Raw genomic sequence first — 19,712 nt, 5'->3', positions numbered from 1 at the left:
CCGGTCTTCGACAGACGCCCAGCCCGCCAGGGTCAAGGGTCACATCAGCGCCTGTCCCTCCAGAAGTCCCGTTCTTCTTCTTCCAGCATTCCATGTGATCTTTACCTACCAATTAGGAGAGCTATATTTCAAGATGTGTAGCAAAGCCTGCTTTTTTAAAATAGCGGACATACAAACGGGGTGCTATAAGCAAACAAATGTGGGAGATGATTGATTTTAATCAAATTTGGTGCCCGGCGGCCTTTTTTTTAATGGCTGGCGGCACCTTTTAAAATACTATTTATAAAAAAAACGAAAAACAACAACATAAAGAAGTGGAATAAAAGAGCAAACAGGTAAAATGTAATGAAAAAAGTTCTCTTTATTTAAACACAAAGCTGTCATGCAGGATGAATTTTCTTTAAAAAGTGCATGGCGAGGATTACGGTGAGCGAGATTGCATTCATGAACCCCTGGAATTATGAGCGTCAACATTACAACACAAGCCACTTGTTGTTTTTTTTTGTAAACACATTCTCTACCATCTCTACTGCTGCAATACTTACAAATATATTGTCAAAAATTGTCATAAGTCCTCATTTAAAGGCCTACTGAAAGCCACTACTACCGACCACGCAGTCTGATAGTTTATATATCAATGATGAAATATTAACATTGCAACACATGACAATACGGCCGGGTTAACTTATAAAGTGCAATTTTAAATTTCCCGGGAAACTTCCGCTTGAAAACGTCTAGATATGATGACGTTTGCGCGTGACGTCAATGGTTGAAGCGGAAGTATTGGGACACATTGTATCCCAATACAAACAGCTCTGTTTTCATTGCAAAATTCCACAGTATTCTGGACATCTGTGTTGGTGAATCTTTTGCAATTTGTTTAATGAACAATGGAGACGGCAAAGAAGAAAGTGGTAGGTGGGATCGGTGTATTGGTGGCTGGCTGCAGCAACACAATCAGGAGGACTTTGAGTTGGATAGCAGACGCGCTATCCGACGCTAGCCGCCGACCGCATTGATGATCGGGTGAAGTCCTTCGTCGCACCGTCGATCGCTGGAACGCAGGTGAGCACGGGTGTTGATGAGCAGATGAGGGCTGGCTGGCGTAGGTGGATAGCTAATATTTTTAGCATAGCTCTGTGAGGTCCCGTTGCTAACTTAGCTTCAATGGCGTCGTTAGCAACAGCATTGTTAAGCTTAGCCAGGCTGGAAAGCATTAACCGTGTAGTTACAGGTCCATGGTTTAATAGTATTGTTGATCTTCTGTCTATCCTTCCAGTCAGGGGCTTATTTCTTTTGTTTCTATCTGCAGTTAAGCCCGATGCTATCACGTTAGCTCCGTAGCTAAAGAGCTTCGCCGATGTATTGTCGTGGAGATAAAAGTCACTGTGAATGTCCATTTTACGTTCTCGACTCTCATTTTCAAGAGGATATAGTATCCGAGGTGGTTTAAAATACAAATCCGTGATCCACAATAGAAAAAGGAGAAAGTGTGGAATCCAATGAGCCCTTGTACCTAAGTTACGGTCAGAGCGAAAAAAGATACGTCCTGCACTGCACTCTAGTCCTTCACTCTCACGTCCTCATCCACAAATCTTTCATCCTGGCTCAAATTAATGGGGTAATCGTCGCTTTCTCGGTCCGAATCGCTCTCGCTGCTGGTGTAAACAATGGGGAAATGTGAGGAGCCGTTCAACCTGCGACGTCACGCTACTTCCGGTACAGGCAAGGCTTTTTTTATCAGCGACCAAAAGTTGCGAACTTTATTGTCGATGTTCTCTACTAAATCCTTTCAGCAAAAATATGGCAATATCGCGAAATGATCAAGTATGACACATAGAATGGATCTGCTATCCCCGTTTAAATAAGAACATTTCATTTCAGTAGGCCTTTAATTTATATAATTTAAGCATTTTAATTACTAGTCTGTTCAACTTGAATGTCAAACATCTCTGTATTTTTTATATTTTTGCAAAAATGTGCATGTTTTTTTTAAGTACCTGTTCGGGCACGTGTGAATACCGGCACCTTCATTAAAGTATGGTTTTGGTATCAGTATAAATTAGAGCTGTCACATACATTTACTGTACATACAAACATACATACATACATACATACATACATACACATATAAATACATACACCCCTGCATACAATCACGCTTCGGCAAACATATTTCTAAAAACAAGTACACACAATTACATACAAACACACGTCCACACCACATACAACACGGCACACTGCTAAGGCTTAACCTAATTTGACCATAACAATGTAAAAGGTTACTAAAGTTCGCTCCTCTTTCTTTTCTACTTTATTTCTCTCCTTTCTTTTGCAATCCAATTATTCACTACATTCATGCATTGTTGCATTGGAAGCGATCGTAATGTTGACAATAGACGTAAATATTGTTATTCATTGTCAATATTGACATTTCTATTGATATTTTTGTTGTTTCAATTGTAGCGCAGTGATGTTTATTGTCTATTTACTATTTCATTAATTTGTTTTCTTTATAATAGCTGGTATCATATTTGTATACATCAGTGGAGTGCGGTGAGGTTAATGTCTGGTGAGGCACGACTGCATCATCACAGTCAGATTTACAAACATATGAACCTGCAGTGCAGGTGTACCTAATGTTGTGTCCCTGCGGTCGTTCGCGGCTCCTCCAGCGTGAGCATTGTTGTTTTTGCACTTTTTGGCTTCTTGTTAAGTGACTTTTTTTGGGTGGATTCGGTCTTGCACGTGGAGGGTTTGGGTGTGGGCTTTGGTTGGTGTGGCGCTCCCGTCGGGCGGTGCATTCTGCGGCGGGAGTGTTAACCGGCACCAGGAGGCGGGGTTATGATACGAGCCTCACACAGTGTGTCTCCGCAGCAGATTTATGATCGCTCAGCCAAAGAAATACGTTACACACATACAGTTGTTGACAAAATACACTGTACATTATATACCTCAGCTAACTAAACTATGGGAATGTATAATATAATTCATATAGCAATACGGTCTCACTGCACAGCAGGCCAGCAGTTAGCCGAGTCATTGCGCACAATCCATGGTGAGGCACAACGCAGTGACGTGCCTCAACTGGCTGCTGATCACCGCACCGTCTCTTCTCAGTATTTGAACGGCAAATGTGAAAATAAAAATAATCTAAAACTGGTGAAGTTAAATGGAAAATAAGTTTAGTATAATCACTGGATATATATAACAATTTAATTAAATTTTTTTTTTCTTTCCATGATGGCAGGTGAGGCCGTGCCTCCCCTGCCTCTAGTGACTGCACGCCACTGGTATACATCACATATGCTGTTGGAGTTCTGTTGTTGTTGTTGTTGTTGTTTCCCTCTGTCTTGTCCCCACAATTTCCCCCTCTTGTCTTCTTTTTTTCTTCTTTATATCCCCTCTTGCCACTAAATGCATCCAAACATTTACTAAAGTCAAATACAAATAATGATATGGGCAGATCTGCATCAACAATATGATTTGTACAGGACAGATTGGAAACAAACAAAACCTAAATAATTATGGCTGTCAAATGATTACTGTGGAGAGGGAGTGTGATCAGCGCGCTTGCAGGAGCAAAGGTCACCGCCTCTGTCCATGGTGCTGAAAACAGAGCACCATCAGACGGGGGCGTGGCATGTGCTGACGGCGAGACACAGCTGGCAGGTGATTAGATTTCACAGGTGGTACGTGTTAATCTAATCATCTGTTGTCTTTAACAGTAGGCGGCTGGGAGCGGAGGGGGAGGAAGATACGGACGTGGCTGAAAAGTCACGTTCTGGTAAGAGAAAACTGTTGTTGGAAAGAAAACCTTGATTAAAACCTTGTTGAACCTGCATGCTGGGCTCTTGTGCCGTGTCTGCAGTGGAGCTGCTGGGAGGCGACTTCCACAATTACAATATTGAATTGTGATTAATTGCATATAATCTTGAGTTAACTCATATTCAATTGCGCCTAGACATTTTTTAAATCTTTATTAAGTGTATGTTAGACTGCCGCAAGCAACGCTCACAAGATTGCGACAAGACGGATCTTTTTCAAGGTTTAGTAAAGTCGTTCTCAAACTTTTTTTTACCAAGTACCACCTCAGAAAACACTCGGCTCTCCAAGTACCACCATGATGGCCAACATTAAAATACAGTAGCGTAGTAGGCCTAAGTATTCATTAAAAACAAGCCAGAGATTTAATTGTAAATGTACATTTGATATTTTGGGCCACAGTAACATTACGCACAGTTTGAACAGTAACACTGTGTTTGAATCCAGGTAAATAAAACACTGTACTTTAATCAAGTGATTATTTTGCTAACCACTAGTGGTACAAGCACCACAGCTTGAGAATCACTGTTTTAATATACAGTCGTGCTCATAAGTTTACATACCCTGGGAGAACTTATAATTTCTTGGCCATTCTTCAGACAATATGAAAGATAACACAAAAACCTTTCTTCCACTCATGCTTAATTTTTGTGTGAAGCTATTTATTGGCAAACAACTGTACTTGAAGAAAAATGAGCTGCGTGGTCGAGTCGCCAGAAGAAAGCCATCACTCCAAATTACTTTGTTCCAGAAGTTTTGAGGCTTGTCTCTGTGCTGTTTGGCGTAATGTAAGCGGGATACTTTGTGACATTTGCGCAGAAATGGCTTTCTTCTGGCGACTCGACCATGCAGCCCATTTTTCTTCAAGTGCCTCCTTATTGTGTATCTTGAAACAGCCACACCACAATTTTTCAGAGAGTCCTGTATTTCAGCTGAAGTTATTTGTGGATTTTTCTTTGCATCTTGAACACTTTTCCTGGCAGTTGTGGCTGAAATCTGTGCTGGTCTACCTGAATCCCTCATTTTCCACTTCTTAATCAGCGTTTGAACACTGCTGATTGGAATTCTCAATTCCTTGGATATCTTTTAATACCCCTTTCCTGTTTTATGCAGTTCAATTACCTTTTCTCGCAGATCCTTTAACAATTATTTTGCCTTCCCCATGTCTCAGAATCCAGAAACATCTGTGCAGCACTGGATGAAAGATGCAATGGTCTGTCAGAAGCCCAGAAACTCACTGACCTTTTATACACACACATTAATTACAAACAAACATGTCACAGGTGAGGATTGGAATATTGATTAGCCATTCAAACCTGTTTGTGTCAACTTTTGTGCATGTTATCAGATCAAAGTCACTGGGGTATGTAAACTTTTGATCAGGGTCATTTGGGTACTTTCTTTTGTCATTGTGATTTAAAAAGAGTAAACACAGTTGCTTCACACAACCATAAAGCATGAGTGGAAGAAAGGTTTTTGTGTTATCATTCATATTCTCTGAAGAATGGCCAAGAAATCATAAATTCTCCCAGGGTATGTAAACTTATGAGCACAACTGTAATAAATATTGCACATTACAAGTGCACGTCGAAATAAAATGTGGCGTTAACTCATTGAGTTAACTTCAACAGCCATAATTGTAAAAGATTAAAGTGGCCCTATTATCCAAAACCAACTTTTCTTACCAGTTTTTGTGTATTTGGTATCTTCGTAAGTCCCGGAAATTTGAAATCCAACCATAGAGGCATGGCGGAGATATTTATCAAACAATCTTGCCTTCCTTCATAATTCCGGGAAACGAGTCGACAGCCCACATATGGTAGAAATTTAGGGTAGGATAGGACAGCACTTTCCCGGCAGACACGACATTAAAACAACGTTGAGAACTTGTTGAATTAGGTCCTGATGTTGAGCAACTCAAACCTATTGTTGAAACAACGTGCTTTTTGACGATGCTTAATCAATGTTGGGTTCTGACAATGATTTGACCGTTGAATTTTGGTCAATTCGACAACATAAATCCAACGTTGAAACAACATGCTTTTTGACAACGTTTAATCAATGTCGGGTCCTGACGTTGATTTGACCATTGAATTTTGGTCATTTCCCGACCAATATTCTACAACATAAATACAACGTTGAAACAACCTACTTTTTGACAACGTTTGTTCAATGTCAGGTTGTGACGTTGATTTGACCATTGAAATTTGGTCACTTTCCAACCAATATTCTACAACACAAATACAATAATGAAAAATGCTTTTTGACGACGTTTAATCAGTGTTGGGTTCTGACGTTGATTTGACCATTGAATTTTGGTCATTTCCCAACCAATATTCTACAAAACAAATGCACAGTTGAAACAACATGCTTTTTGACAACGTTTATTCAATGTTGAGTTCTGACGTTGATTTGACCATGGAAATTTGATCATTTTCCAACCAATATTCTACAAAACAAATACAACGTTGAAACAACATACTTTTTGACAACATTTAATCTATGTTGTGTTCTGACGATGATTTTGACACTTTGGTCATTTCCCATCCAACAACGTGGATCCAACGTTAGACATCAACGTTGTCTCAATTTACAAATACAACTATTTTGCAACGTTGTTTAGAAGCATACTTGCCAACCCTCCCGGATTTTCTGGGAGACTCCCGAAATTCAGCGCCTCTCCCGAAAACCTCCCGGGACAAATTTTCTCCCGAAAATCTCCCAAAATTCAGGCGGAGCTGGAGGCCACGCCCCCCTCCAGCTCCATGCGGACCTGAGTGAGGACAGCCTGTATTCACGTCCGCTTTCCCACAATATAAACAGCGTGCCTGCCCAATCACGTTATAACTGTACAATGATCAAGGGCGAGTTCTTGGTTTCTTATGTGGGTTTATTGTTAGGCAGTTTCATTAACGTCCTCCCAGCGCGGTAACAATACACAACAACAGCAGTCACGTTTTCGTCTACCGTAAAGCAGTTCGTCTGCCGTAAACAGCAATATTGTGACACTCTTAAACAGGACAATACTGCCATCTACTGTACATGCATATGTGACAATAACATCTAGGGCTTTTAGAGAGTGCAGTGCACAACTGCGCACACAACAAGTAGACAAAGCAGAAGAACGGGGAAGATACAGCCGTGGCGACGACGAGTAAGATGAAGAAATACGCTTGTAAGTTCCAAGCCGCAGCTGCGATTGTACCTGGATAGCCTCCGGGAAGAAGTAGTGGACTACCAAGTGCTTGGCAGTGAAGATCTTCCCCAGGAAGCAAAGATTGACCGGTTTTGGGCCTTGCTAGGGAGAGATGGTAGATTCCAGACTCTAGTGCATTTGATGAAAGCACTTTTGTGCGTGCCACACAGCAATGCATCATCAGAGAGGGTGTTCAGCATGGTTAGAAAAATAGTGACAGAGAATAGAACAAGGATGGACAATTCAACCCTTAACTCAACAATGAGTAGATGAGTGTTATGTGTGTATATGTGTAAATAAATGAACACTGAAATTCAAGTATTTTATATATATATATATATATATATATATATATATATATATATATATATATATATATATATATATATATATATATATATATATATATATATATATATATATATATATATATATATAATAAAATAAATATATATATATAGCTAGAATTCACTGAAAATCAAGTTTTTCTTATGTATGTATATATATATATATATATATATATATATATATATATATATATATATATATATATATATATATATATATATATATATATATATATATATATATATGAAATACTTGACTTGGTGAATTCTAGCTGTAAATATACTCCTCCCCTCTTAACCACGCCCCCCGCCCCACCCCCCCACCCCTCACCCCCCACCTCCCGAATTCTGAGGTCTCAAGGTTGGCAAGTATGTTTAGAAGTCAGTTTTAAAGGACATGCATGTATAATCAACATTATATCAATGTCTTGTGCCTGCTGGGTTATTGTCATTGCACTTTAAGTACAACAAAATGACATTTTCAGCCCAGGACAGAACAGGAATGCTGATGGGTCGCCACTAGGGCGGCGCTCCGTAAAAAAAAAAGTGGGAAAAGGTAGATATGGGGGGAAGAGAAAGAGAAAAAAAACAAGTCCCAAAAGGGGTTTAGTTAGAGACCAGGAAAAAAAACTCTAGCAAAGCACATATACATACTACGACATACAACTCAAGACTTGCAACAAGCGTCTGCCTTCGATGAGTGCCTTTGGGTAAAAAATAGACAATAACAAATAAGTTTTGCGCGAGTTCACCATTGTAGTTTGACGCTGTAGTCAATATCCATCCATCCATTTTCTACCGCTTGTCCCTTTCGGGGTCGTGGGGGGTGCTGGAGCTTATCTCAGCTGCATTCGGGCGGAAGGCGGGGTATGTTCCTTCTTTTTCGCGATCCTGTTGTGGGGAAGACTGGCTCGTACATGTACATGTATCCTCCGCTGTTGCCATTTCTTGCTAGACTCGCTATGGAAGCGCTAAAAATTGCAACAAAAATGGCGGGAGGAAGACTCTGTCACTAAATGGCGCATCCTAAAGAGACGGTCAGAAAGTGGTCTGTAAAACATGATTTATGTAAAAATTTTGACCAAAGAACCACCATTACAAATAAAATACAAATTTAGAAAAACAAATCATAGATGTGCGCCATGAGGAAGAATAAATGATGCACAACATGTCTAAGACGACACCGCTTGCATTTTTGTCTTCCTGGCCAGGTAGTTATTGTAAATAGATTGTGTTCTCGCCACAAAATGGCCGCTGATTAAAAATAGACCAAAACGAAATCCAGCAGAGCTCCGGGCGAGAAAATGTCCGCCTGAGCTCGGACCTCATCTCGACTTGGTGGCTTTATTGGCTATCTGAAGACTTCCAGTATGAGCTTCATCTTCCCGCCCGCTCCGACAGACAGATCAGATAATTAGTTATTGATAGAAGGCCGGTAATTAATGACGACTCTGCCAGCTACATTGTCTGCCCGGCGTGACGGAGCACTGGGTCACGGTGGCACCGCCGGTCGTTTGTCAAGCGCCCTGACCCGAATCCCTTGTAATGGGATGGAAACCAGAAATGTTCCCTGAGCTCTTCCTCCCCCCCTCCCCCAGCCTCTGCAGATTCCAAGATGCTGATAGGCTCCGGGCTTCACCACGACACGTGACCTCATTGTTGTTTTTTATGCTGCGATTTTCTGTTCTGGATCAGGTCGTGACTAGACGGGTAGTGTGGACGAGTGGATGGGTGAGGTAATGAGCAGGCAGTTGTTTACTTTGAGGACGAGATGACTTGGCAAGACAGATGGGTCATAATGACAGACCCGACCTGTGAGGTGATGATTAGACGGGTCTGATTAAGTGTATACAGGCGAGTTGACGATGGTTCAGGGGAGTTGAAAAGTAGAAAATTAGCCAGGTCGGTGAAAGTCAAGATAAGATGGGTCCGTAAGAAATAGTCGGGTTGATGATAGTCGGGTGAGGTGACAAAATAGACGCCTGTTGCCCCAATTAGACAGTTGAGGGGAATGGATGGGTCTGATTAAGTGTATACAGGTGAGTTGACGATGGTTCATGTGAGATGAAAAGTAGACAATTAGCCGGGTCGGTGAAATAAAAAAGAGATGGGTGCGTAAGAACTAGTCGGGTGGGTTGATGATAGTCGAGTGAGGCGACAAAATAGAATAGACGCCTGTTGCCTCAATTAGACGGTTGAGGGGAATAGATGGGTCTGATTAAGTGTATACAGGTGAGTTGACGATGGTTCAGGTGAGATGAAAAGTAGACAATTAACCGGGTTGATGAAATTTAAAAAAGATGGGTGCGTAAGAACTAGTCGGGTGAGTTGATGATAGTCGGGTGAGGCGATAAAATAGAATAGATGCCTGTTGCCTCGATTAGACAGTTGAGGGGAATAGATGGGTCTGATTAAGCGTATACAAGTGAGTTGATGATGGTTCAGGGGAGTTGAAAAGTAGACAATTAGCCAGGTTGGTCAAACAAAAAAAAAGATGGGTGCGCAAGAACTAGTCGGGTGAGTTGATGATAGTTGGATGAGGCGACAAAATAGAATAGACGCCTGTTGCACCAATTAGACAGTTAGGGGGAATAGGTGGGTCTGATTAAGTGTATACAGGTGAGTTGACGATGGTTCAGGTGAGATGAAAAGTAGACAATCAGCCGGGTCGGTGAAATAAAAAAAAAAGATGGGTGCGTAAGAACTAGTCGGGTGAGTTGCTGATAGTCTGGCGAGGCGACAAAATAGAATAGATGCCTGTTGCCTCAATTAGACAGTTGAGGGGAATAGATGGGTCTGGTTAAGTGTATACAAGTGAGTTGATGATGGTTCAGGGGAGTTGTAAATTAGCCGGGTCGGTCAAAGTCAAAATAAGATGGGTGCGCAAGAAATAGTCAGGTGAGTTGATGATAGTCGGGTGAGGCGAGAAAATAGAATAGACGCCTGTTGCACCAATTAGACAGTTAGGGAGAATAGATGGGTCTGATTAAGTGTATACAGGTGAGTTGACGAGGGTTCAGGGGAGTTTAAAATTTGCCGGGTCGGTGAAAGTCAAGATAAGTTGGGTGCATAAAAAATTGTCGGGTGAGTTGATGATAGTCGGGTGAGGCGACAAAATACAATAGAGGCCTCTTGCACCAATTAGACAGTTGAGGGGAATAGATGGGTCTGATTAAGTGTATAAAGGTGAGTTGACGATGGTTCAGGTGAGAGGAAAAGTAGACAATTAACCGGGTTTGTGAAATTAAAAAAAAGGGTGCGTAAGAGCTACTCGGGTGAGTTGATGATAGTCGGGTGCGGCGACAAAATACAATAGACGCCTGTTGCACCAATTAGACAGTTGAGGGGAATAGATGGGTCTGATTAAGTGTATAAAAGTGAATTGATGATGGTTCAGGGGAGTTGAAAATTAGCCGGGTCGGTCAAAGTCAAGATAAGATGGGTGCGCAAGAAATAGTCTGGTGAGTTGATGATAGTCGGGTGAGGCGAGAAAATAGAACAGACGCCTGTTGCACCAATTAGACAGTTAGGGGGAATAGATGGGTATGATTAAATGTATACAGGTGAGTTGAAGAGGGTTCAGGGGAGTTGAAAATTTGCCGGGTCGGTGAAAGTAAAGATAAGATGGGTGCGTAAAAAATTGTTGTGTGAGTTGATGATAGTCGGGTGAGGCAACAAAATAGAATAGATGCCTGTTGCACCAATTAGACAGTTGAGGGGAATATATAGGTCTCATTAAGTGTATACAAGTGAGTTGATGATGGTTCAGGGGAGTTGAAAATTAGCCGCGTCGGTCAAAGTCAAGATAAGATGGGTGCGCAAGAAATAGTCGGGTGAGTTGATGATAGTTGGGTGAGGCGAGAAAATAGAATAGACACCCGTTGCACCAATTAGACAGTTAGGGGGAATAGATGGGTCTGATTAAGTGTATACAGATGAGTTGACGATGGTTCAGGTGAGATGAAAAGTAGACAATTAGCCGGGTCGGTGAAATAAAATAAAGATGGGTGTGTAAGAACTAGTCGGGTGAGTTGATGATAGCCGAGTGAGGTGACAAAATAGAATAGACACCTGTTGCCTCAATTAGACAGTTGAGGGGAATAGATGGGTCTGGTTAAGTGTATACAAGTGAGTTGATGACGGTTCAGGGGAGTTGAAAATTAGCCGGGTCGGTGAAAGTCAAGATAAGATGGGTGTGTAAAAAATTGTCGGTTGAGTTGATGATAGTCGGGTGAGGCGACAAAATAGAATAGAGGCCTCTTGCACCAATTAGACAGTTGAGGGGAAGAGATGGGTCTGATTAAGTGTATACAGGTGAGTTGACGATGGTTCAGGGGAGTTGAAAAGTAGAAAATTAGCCGGGTCGGTGAAAGTCAAGATAAGATGGGTGCGTAAGAAATAGTCGGGTGAGTTGATGATAGTCAGGTGAGGCGACAAAATAGAATAGAGGCCTGTTGCACCAATTAGACAGTTGAGGAGAATAGATGGGTCTGATTAAGTGTATACAGGTGAGTTGACGATGGTTCAGGTGAGTTGAAAAGTAGACAATTAGCGAAGTCGTTGAAAGTCAAGATAATAAATAATCGGATGAGTTGATGAATAGTCGGGTGAGGTGACAACATCAATAATTAGGTAGGCAAATACATTTTTTTAAGGGAGTTTCCAGTTGGTCGAGTAGGTGACAAGTAAATTGTAGGAGTTAGACAGTCAGTGACAAATAGTCGGGTGTGCAACTAATTTCCTTGTTGAGCTGACAGTTAGTTGTTGCGGTTGAGAATTAGTCGGGTGACTTGTTGTTTAAACGGGCCTGATCGAATGTATACAGGTGAGGTGTGAATTATACCTTTGAGTTGACGATGGGTCAGGTGAGTTGAAAAGTAGACAATTTGCCATATCGGTTAAGTCAAGGTAAGATGGGCGCATAAGAGATAGTCGGATGAGTTGATAAATAAAGAATTAGATGGGTAGAGTGAATTGATGACGAGTTGGTTAAGACAATGATTAGAGTTGAGGGGATTAAATGGGTCTGATTAAAAGCAGAAAAGTAATTTGATAAATTTTTAGTTAGTCAGGTAGTTGAAAAGCTAAGCATAAGTGTTAGACACTCGGTGACAAAGTAAACAATTAGTCGGGTAGGTGAAACTCAAGATGGGTGCGTAAGACATAGTTGGATGAGTTGATGACACAGTTGGATGAGTTGATGATGAATTGTCGGGTGAGATGATAAAGTCAAGAATTAGATGGGTAGGGTGAATTTATTTGTTGGATGAGATGAGGAATAGACTGTTGTACAAATAAAACAGTTGAGGGGATTAGATAGGTCTGATTAAAAGTAGACGGGTAAATTGATTATTTTAGCTGAGTTTCCAGTTAGACGGGTAGGATCGGGTGACGTGATAAAGTCAAGAATTAGGTGGATAGAGAGAGTTAATTACTAGTTGGATAAGACTAAGATAGAGGACTGTAAGAAAGTTATTGGGGATTAAATGGGTCTGAATTGGAGTAGACGGCAATTTTGATAATTTTTCAGGTGAGTGGTCAGTTAGTCGAGTCGGCGACAAATAGTCGGGTGAGCAGGTAATTTCCTAGGTGAGCAGACAGTTAGTTGTTGCAGTTGAGAATTAGTCGGGTGAGTTGAGGAATGGTCGGGTGAGTTGACATTTGGACGGGTCAGATCAAAGTTGAAGCGTAAATTATACCTTTGAGCTGACGATGGGTCAGGTGAGTTGAAAAGTACACAATTAGTCGGGTAGGTGAAACTCAAGATAAGATAGGCGGGTAAGGCATAGTTGGATGAGTTGATGATAAATCGTCGGGTGTGGAGATAAACCGAAGAATTAGGTGGGTAGAGTGAGTTAATTTATTGGATGAGACGAGGAATAGACTGTTTTGTCATTAAGACAGTTGAGGGGATTAGATGGGTCTGATTAAAAGTAGACGGGTAAATTGATTATTTTCAGGTGAGTTTCCAGTTAGATGGGTAGTTGACAAGCAAAGACTAAGAGTTAGACACTCTTAGTCAGGTGAGCTGGTCATTTTAGTGGGTTGTTCCAGTTGAGGATTAGTCGGGTGACCTGATGAAGTTAAGAATTAAGTAGGTAGAGTGAGTTGGATAAGATTAACAATAAAGAACGCTAAAACAGTAAATGGGTCTGAATACTATTACACGGGTAATTTGATAATTTTTCAGGTGAGTGGTCAGTTAGTCGGGTAGGTGACAAGTAAAGTGTAGGAGTGAGTCAAGAATTAGGTGAATAGAGTGAGTTAATGTGAGTTGGATAAGACTAAAATAGAGGATTGTAAGAAAGTAATTGGGGAATAAATGGGTCTGAATAAGAGTAGACGGCTATTTTGATAATTTTTCAGGTGAATGGTCAGTTAATCGGGTCGGCGACAAATAAAGTGTAGGAGTTACAAATAGTCGGGTGAGCAGGTAATTTCCTTGGTGAGCTGATGAATAGTTGGGTGAGTTGAAGAAACTCGAGATAAGATGGGTGCGTAAGAGATAGTCGGATGAGTTGATGATGAATAGTCGGGTGAAGTGACAAAGTCAAGAATTTGGTGGGTAGAGTGAGTTAATGACCAGTTGGATAAGACTAAGATGAGGACTGTTAGACCATTATGGGGGATTAGATGGGTCTGAATACTATTAGACAGGTAATTTGATCATTTTTCAGGTGAGTTGTCTGATGGGTAGGAAACAAGTGTGAGAGTTATACACTCAATGACTAACAGTCTGGTGAGCTGGCCATTTCTTTGGTGAGCTGACAGTTGTTTCAGTTGACAAATAGTCGGGTGAGTTGAAAAAAATCAAGACAAGATGGGTGCGTAAGAGATAGTCGGAAGACTTGATGACGAATAGTCGGGTGAGCTGACAGAGTTAAGAATTTGGTGGGTAGAGTGAGTTAATGACTAGTTGGATAAGACTAAGATGAGGACTGTTAGACCATTATGGGGGATTAGATGGGTCTGAATACTATTAGACAGGTGAGCTTGTAGTTTTAGTTGGTTGTTCCAGTTGAGGATTAGTGACCTGATAAAGTTAAGAATTAAGTAGGTAGAGTGAGTTAATGACTAGTTGGATAAGATTAACAATAAACGACGCTAAAACAGTAAATGGGTCTGAATACTATTAGACGGGTAATTTGATAATTTTTCAGGTGAGTGGTCAGTTAGTCGGGTAGGTGACAAATAAAGTGTAGGAGTGAGTCAAGGATTAGGTGGGTAGAGTGAGTTAATGATTTGTTGAACGAGACGAGGAATTGATGCCTGTTGTGCCAGTTAAAAAGTTGAGAGGATTAGATGGGTCTGATTAAGACTAGACAGATAAGTTGATTTTCCAGTTAGGCGGGTAGGTGACAAAGCATTGGAGTCAGACATGCGATGAGGAAAAATTGGGTCAGTTGTTAATTTGTTTGGTGAAATAAAAATTTGTTGTTACAGTTGAGTGAGTTGAAGAATAGACGGGTCTGTTGAAGTGTGTACAGGTGAGGTGACAATTAGACGAGGGGTCGGGTAAGTTGAAAAGTAGACAATTAGTGGGGAAAGTGAAAGATGGGTGATTAGGAGATGGTCAGATTAGTTAATGATGAATAGTCGGGTGAGGTGACGAAGATGTGAGATGATTCGTTGGACAGTAAGAGAGTTGAGGGGGATTAGAAGGGTCTGATTAAGAGTATGGATAAATTGATGGTTTGTTGGATGAGACGAGGAATTGACATCTGTTGTGCCAGTTAAAAAGTAGACGGGATGAGGTGGGTCTGATTAAGAGTAAGTTGATGATTTTCCAGTTAGAAAGGTAGGTGACAAAGCGTTAGGGTCAGACATGCGATGAGAAAAATTGGGTCAGCTGGTAATTTGTTTGATTAAATAAAAATGTGTTGTTACAGTTGAGTGAGTTGAGGAATAGACGGGTCTGATGAAGTGTGTACAGGTGAGGTGACAATTAGACGAGGGGTCGGGTAAGTGGAAAGGGGAAAGTGAAAGATGGGAGATGGTCAGATAAGTTAATGATGAATAATCGGGTGAGGTGACAAAGATGGACGGGACGACAGTAAAAGAATTGAGGGGGATTAGATGGGTCTGATTAAGAGTATGGGTAAATGTATGCTTTTTTCAGGTGAATGGCCAGTTAGCGCTGATAAATTTAGTACAGTTGATTTGTAAGGCGAGTTGAGGACTAAACGGGTGAGGCGCCGCCAGGACGAGTGAGCTGATTTGTCAGCATAATAGACGGGTGACTTTTAGACAGGTGCGTCGCTGATTAAACCCGGACAAGTGTGCTAATAATCGGCCGGGAGAGTGAACGATGGCACGGACGGTCGTAGGAGTTGACGATTAGAGCGCTGAGGTGAGGTGACAAATAGATCGGATAGATTAGACGGGTCTGATGTAGTCTGATGTGATTTCTACCCTTCTTGAGACATCAACAAGGGAAAGTAGCTTCCATATGAGGAGGTGTGAACAAGTTAGGACATAAATCATGGTCCCAATACAGAAAACCATTGCATCTAATAGAGAATGTTTCATTTGCACCCCTGGTGGTGAAATCTATCAAAATGAGGGTGGTCCCAAAAAGGAGGGATTTTTCAAATTGACTGTGTGTCGGTTTTAAAAGTGCTCTCCCTCTGGTCAACATATGAAATAACAAGTGTGTGTAAGATATTGAAATGCAACCCTTTTGGCCAAAATTAATAAATACAATTAAATGAATATGTATATAGAGACATACTGTAATAACTTGAAGTAAATAATAAAGATTAAAAACTAATTACAAACAAAACATTCTAAAAAGTTAATAAATTAACTAAAAGCCGTCTTTTTCTCACAATGTGTCGAATTTTTTCTTATAAAATGTCAAATTTTTCATATTCTTTCTGTTTCTGTAATATTGCATTATGTTCTCGTAAAATTATTACTTTTTAATGTAAATTATTACTTTCTAATGCTTTTATCACAATATTGCCAATTTTCTTTGGTTGTTCTTGCAAAATAGTGAAATTTTTTGAGTAAAAATATGACCTTTGTCATAATTTTGGCAAGTGAAATTCCGATTATTATTATAATATCGCCAAAATTTGAAAGTTTTCTTATAATGTTGTGACTTTTGTCGAGTAAAATTACGACTCTTTTCATAGAATTGCCAAAATGTTAAGCTTTTATTGTAAAATTGCGACTGTTATTGAGTAAAATTCCAACTTTTATCATAACATTGCACAAATGTTCAGTTTTTCTTGTAACATTTTGACTCGTGTTGAGTAAAATGACGACTTTTCTTGTGAAATTGCGACCTTTTTCTTGTGAAATTCCTACTCATTTTTCCACAACAAGCTTTTTTATATGTGCATAGTATGTATGTATTATTAATGTTGTAAATACACATCTTTATATATCTAGAAAGGCTGGTCCTAAAGAGGTAGGCATTTTTCAGAGGTTTCAAGAAGGTAACAAATACAACAATGTGTGTGTGTGTGTGTTCTTGTATTGCTACCCTTCTTGAGACATCAACAAGGAACATACTTGCCAACCTTGAGACCTCCAATATGTGGGGGGGGGGGCTTGGTCGGGGGTTGGGGCGTGGTTGGGGCGGGGGCGGGGGGCGTGGTTAGGGGCGTGGTTAAGATGAGAGTATATTTACAGCTAGAATTCACCAACTGAAGTATTTATATATATATATATATATATATATATATATATATATATATATATATATATATATATATATATATATATATATATATATATATATATATATATATATATATATATAAATAATTGACTTTCAGTGAATTCTAGCTATATATATATATATATATATATATATATATATATATATATATATTTTTTTTTTTTTTTTTTTTAAATTATATATATATAAATAAAAGAAATACTTGAATTTTAGTGTTCATTTATTTACACATATACACACACACACACACACAACACTCATCTACTCATTGTTGTACTTGAAAGTACAATGCTTTGTTAAGGGTTGAATTGTCCATCCTCTTTCTATTCTCTGTCACTATTTTTCTAACCATGCTGAACACCCTCTCTGATGATGCATTGTTGTGTGGCACGCACAAAAGTGCTTTCATCAAATGCACGAGAGTGTGGAATCTTCCATCTCTCCCTAGCATGGCCCAAAACTTTGTCCAGTTTACATCTGCTGTGACAACTAGAAACACACGAGCCTCCACCAGGGGGCAGTGTAGCGTACCCAGATGTAAAACCTCTTTTGCACAATCAGCCTTTTCATATAAAGCCATAAAGGAATGGAACGACCTCACAACAAACTTGAAAAGTCTAACAGATTACTCTTCATTCACAATTGAAGTTAAAAAGTGGCTTTGGAGCAATCAAAGCTGCTCACACGGTCACTAAGGTGGGCATTATGTTTGACACATCAACCTAATGTGTATTATATTTATCCATGAGAGCATTTTTTATTGTAAATTGTGAGGTGTGTGTGTTAAAATCATGGTTGTTTTTACAAATGATGTCAGCTGCGGCTGACTTTTTTTTGGGGGGGGCGTGGCCTCCAGCTCCGGCTGAATACCGGGAGTTTGTCGGGAGAAAATCTCTGTCGGGAGGTTGTCGGGAGAGGCGCTGAATATCGGGATTCTCCCGCTAAAAACGGGAGGGTTGGCAAGTATGACAAGGAAAAGTAGCTTCCATATGAGGAGGTGTGAACAAGTTAGGACATAAATCATGGTCCCAATACAGAAAACCATTGCATCTAATAGAGAATGTCTCATTTGCACCCCTGGTGGTGAAATCTATCAAAATGAGGGTGGTCCCAAAAAGGAGGGATTTTTCAAATTGACTGTGTGTCGGTTTTAAAAGTGCTCCCCCTCTGGTCAACATATGAAATAACAAGTGTGTCTAAGATATTGAAATGCACCCCCTTTGGCCAAAATAAATAAAAAATACAATTAAATAAATATGTATACAGAGACATACTGTAATAACTTGAAGTAAATAATGAAGATTAAAAACCAATTACAAACAAAAAATAAAAAAAGATTTACTAAAAGCAGTCTTTTTCTCACAATGTGTCGACTTTTTTCTTATAAAATTGGGAACAATTTCTCATATTATTTCTGTTTCTGTAATATTGCAATATGTTCTCATAAAGTTATTACTTTTTATGTAAAATTATTACTTTTTAATGCAAAATGGTGACATTTGTCATATACAATTCCGATTTTTACCACATTATTGCCAATTTTTTTGGTTGTTCTTGCAAAATAGTGACATTTTTTGACAAAAATGATGACCTTTGTCATAATTTTGCCAAGTAAAATTCAGATTATTATTATCATATCGTAAAATTACGACTCTTTTCATAGAATTGCCAAAATGTTAAGCTTTTCTTGTAAAATTGCGACTGTTATTGAGTAAAATTCCAACTTTTATCATAACATTGCACAAATGTTCAGTTTTTCTTGTAACATTTTGACTTACGTTAAGTAAAATTACGACTTTTCTTGTGTAATTGTGACCATTTTCTTGTGAAATTCCTACTAATTTTTCCACAACAAGCTTTTTTATATTTATATAGTATGTATATATTATTAATGTTGTATATACACATCTTTATATATCTACAAAGGGTGGTCCTAAAGAGGTAGGCATTTTTCAGAGGTCTCAAGAAGGTAAGAAATACAAGAATGTGTGTGTGTGTCTGTGTGTGTGTGTGTGTTTTCTTGTATTTCTACCCTTCTTGAGACATCAACAAGGAAAAGTAGCTTCCTTGTGAGGAGGTGTGAACAAGTTAGGACATAAATCATGGTCCCAATACTGAAAAGCATTGCATCTAATAGAGAATGTCTCATTTGCACCCCTGGTGGTGAAATCTATCAAAATGAGGGTGGTCTCAAAAAGGAGGGATTTTTCAAATTGACTGTGTGTCGGTTTTAAAAGTGCTCCCCCTCTGGTCAACATATGAAATAACAAGTGTGTAAGATATTGAAATGCACCCCCCTGGCCAAAATAAATAAATAAAATAAAATAAACATATATATAGAGATATACTGTAATAACTTGAAGTAAATAATAAAGATTAAAAACCAATTACAAAAAAAATAAAAATAAAATAAAAAAGATTATTAAAGCTGTCTTTTTCTCACAATGTGTCAACTTTTTTCTTATAAAACTGGGAAGAATTTCTCATATTCTTTCTGTTTCTGTAATATTGCAATATGTTCTCGTAAAATTATTACTTTTTAATGTAAATTATTACTTTTTAATGCAAAATGGTGACATTTGTCTTATAAAATTTAGACTTTTACCACTATATTGCCAATGTTTTTGGTTGTTCTTGCAAAATAGTGAAATTTTTT

Source organism: Entelurus aequoreus, linkage group LG11, assembly GCF_033978785.1.
Source record: "Entelurus aequoreus isolate RoL-2023_Sb linkage group LG11, RoL_Eaeq_v1.1, whole genome shotgun sequence".
In the NCBI taxonomy this organism is placed as follows: domain Eukaryota; kingdom Metazoa; phylum Chordata; class Actinopteri; order Syngnathiformes; family Syngnathidae; genus Entelurus; species Entelurus aequoreus.
The sequence above is the reverse complement of the archived record's forward strand: the minus strand, read 5'-3'. Positions refer to the sequence as shown.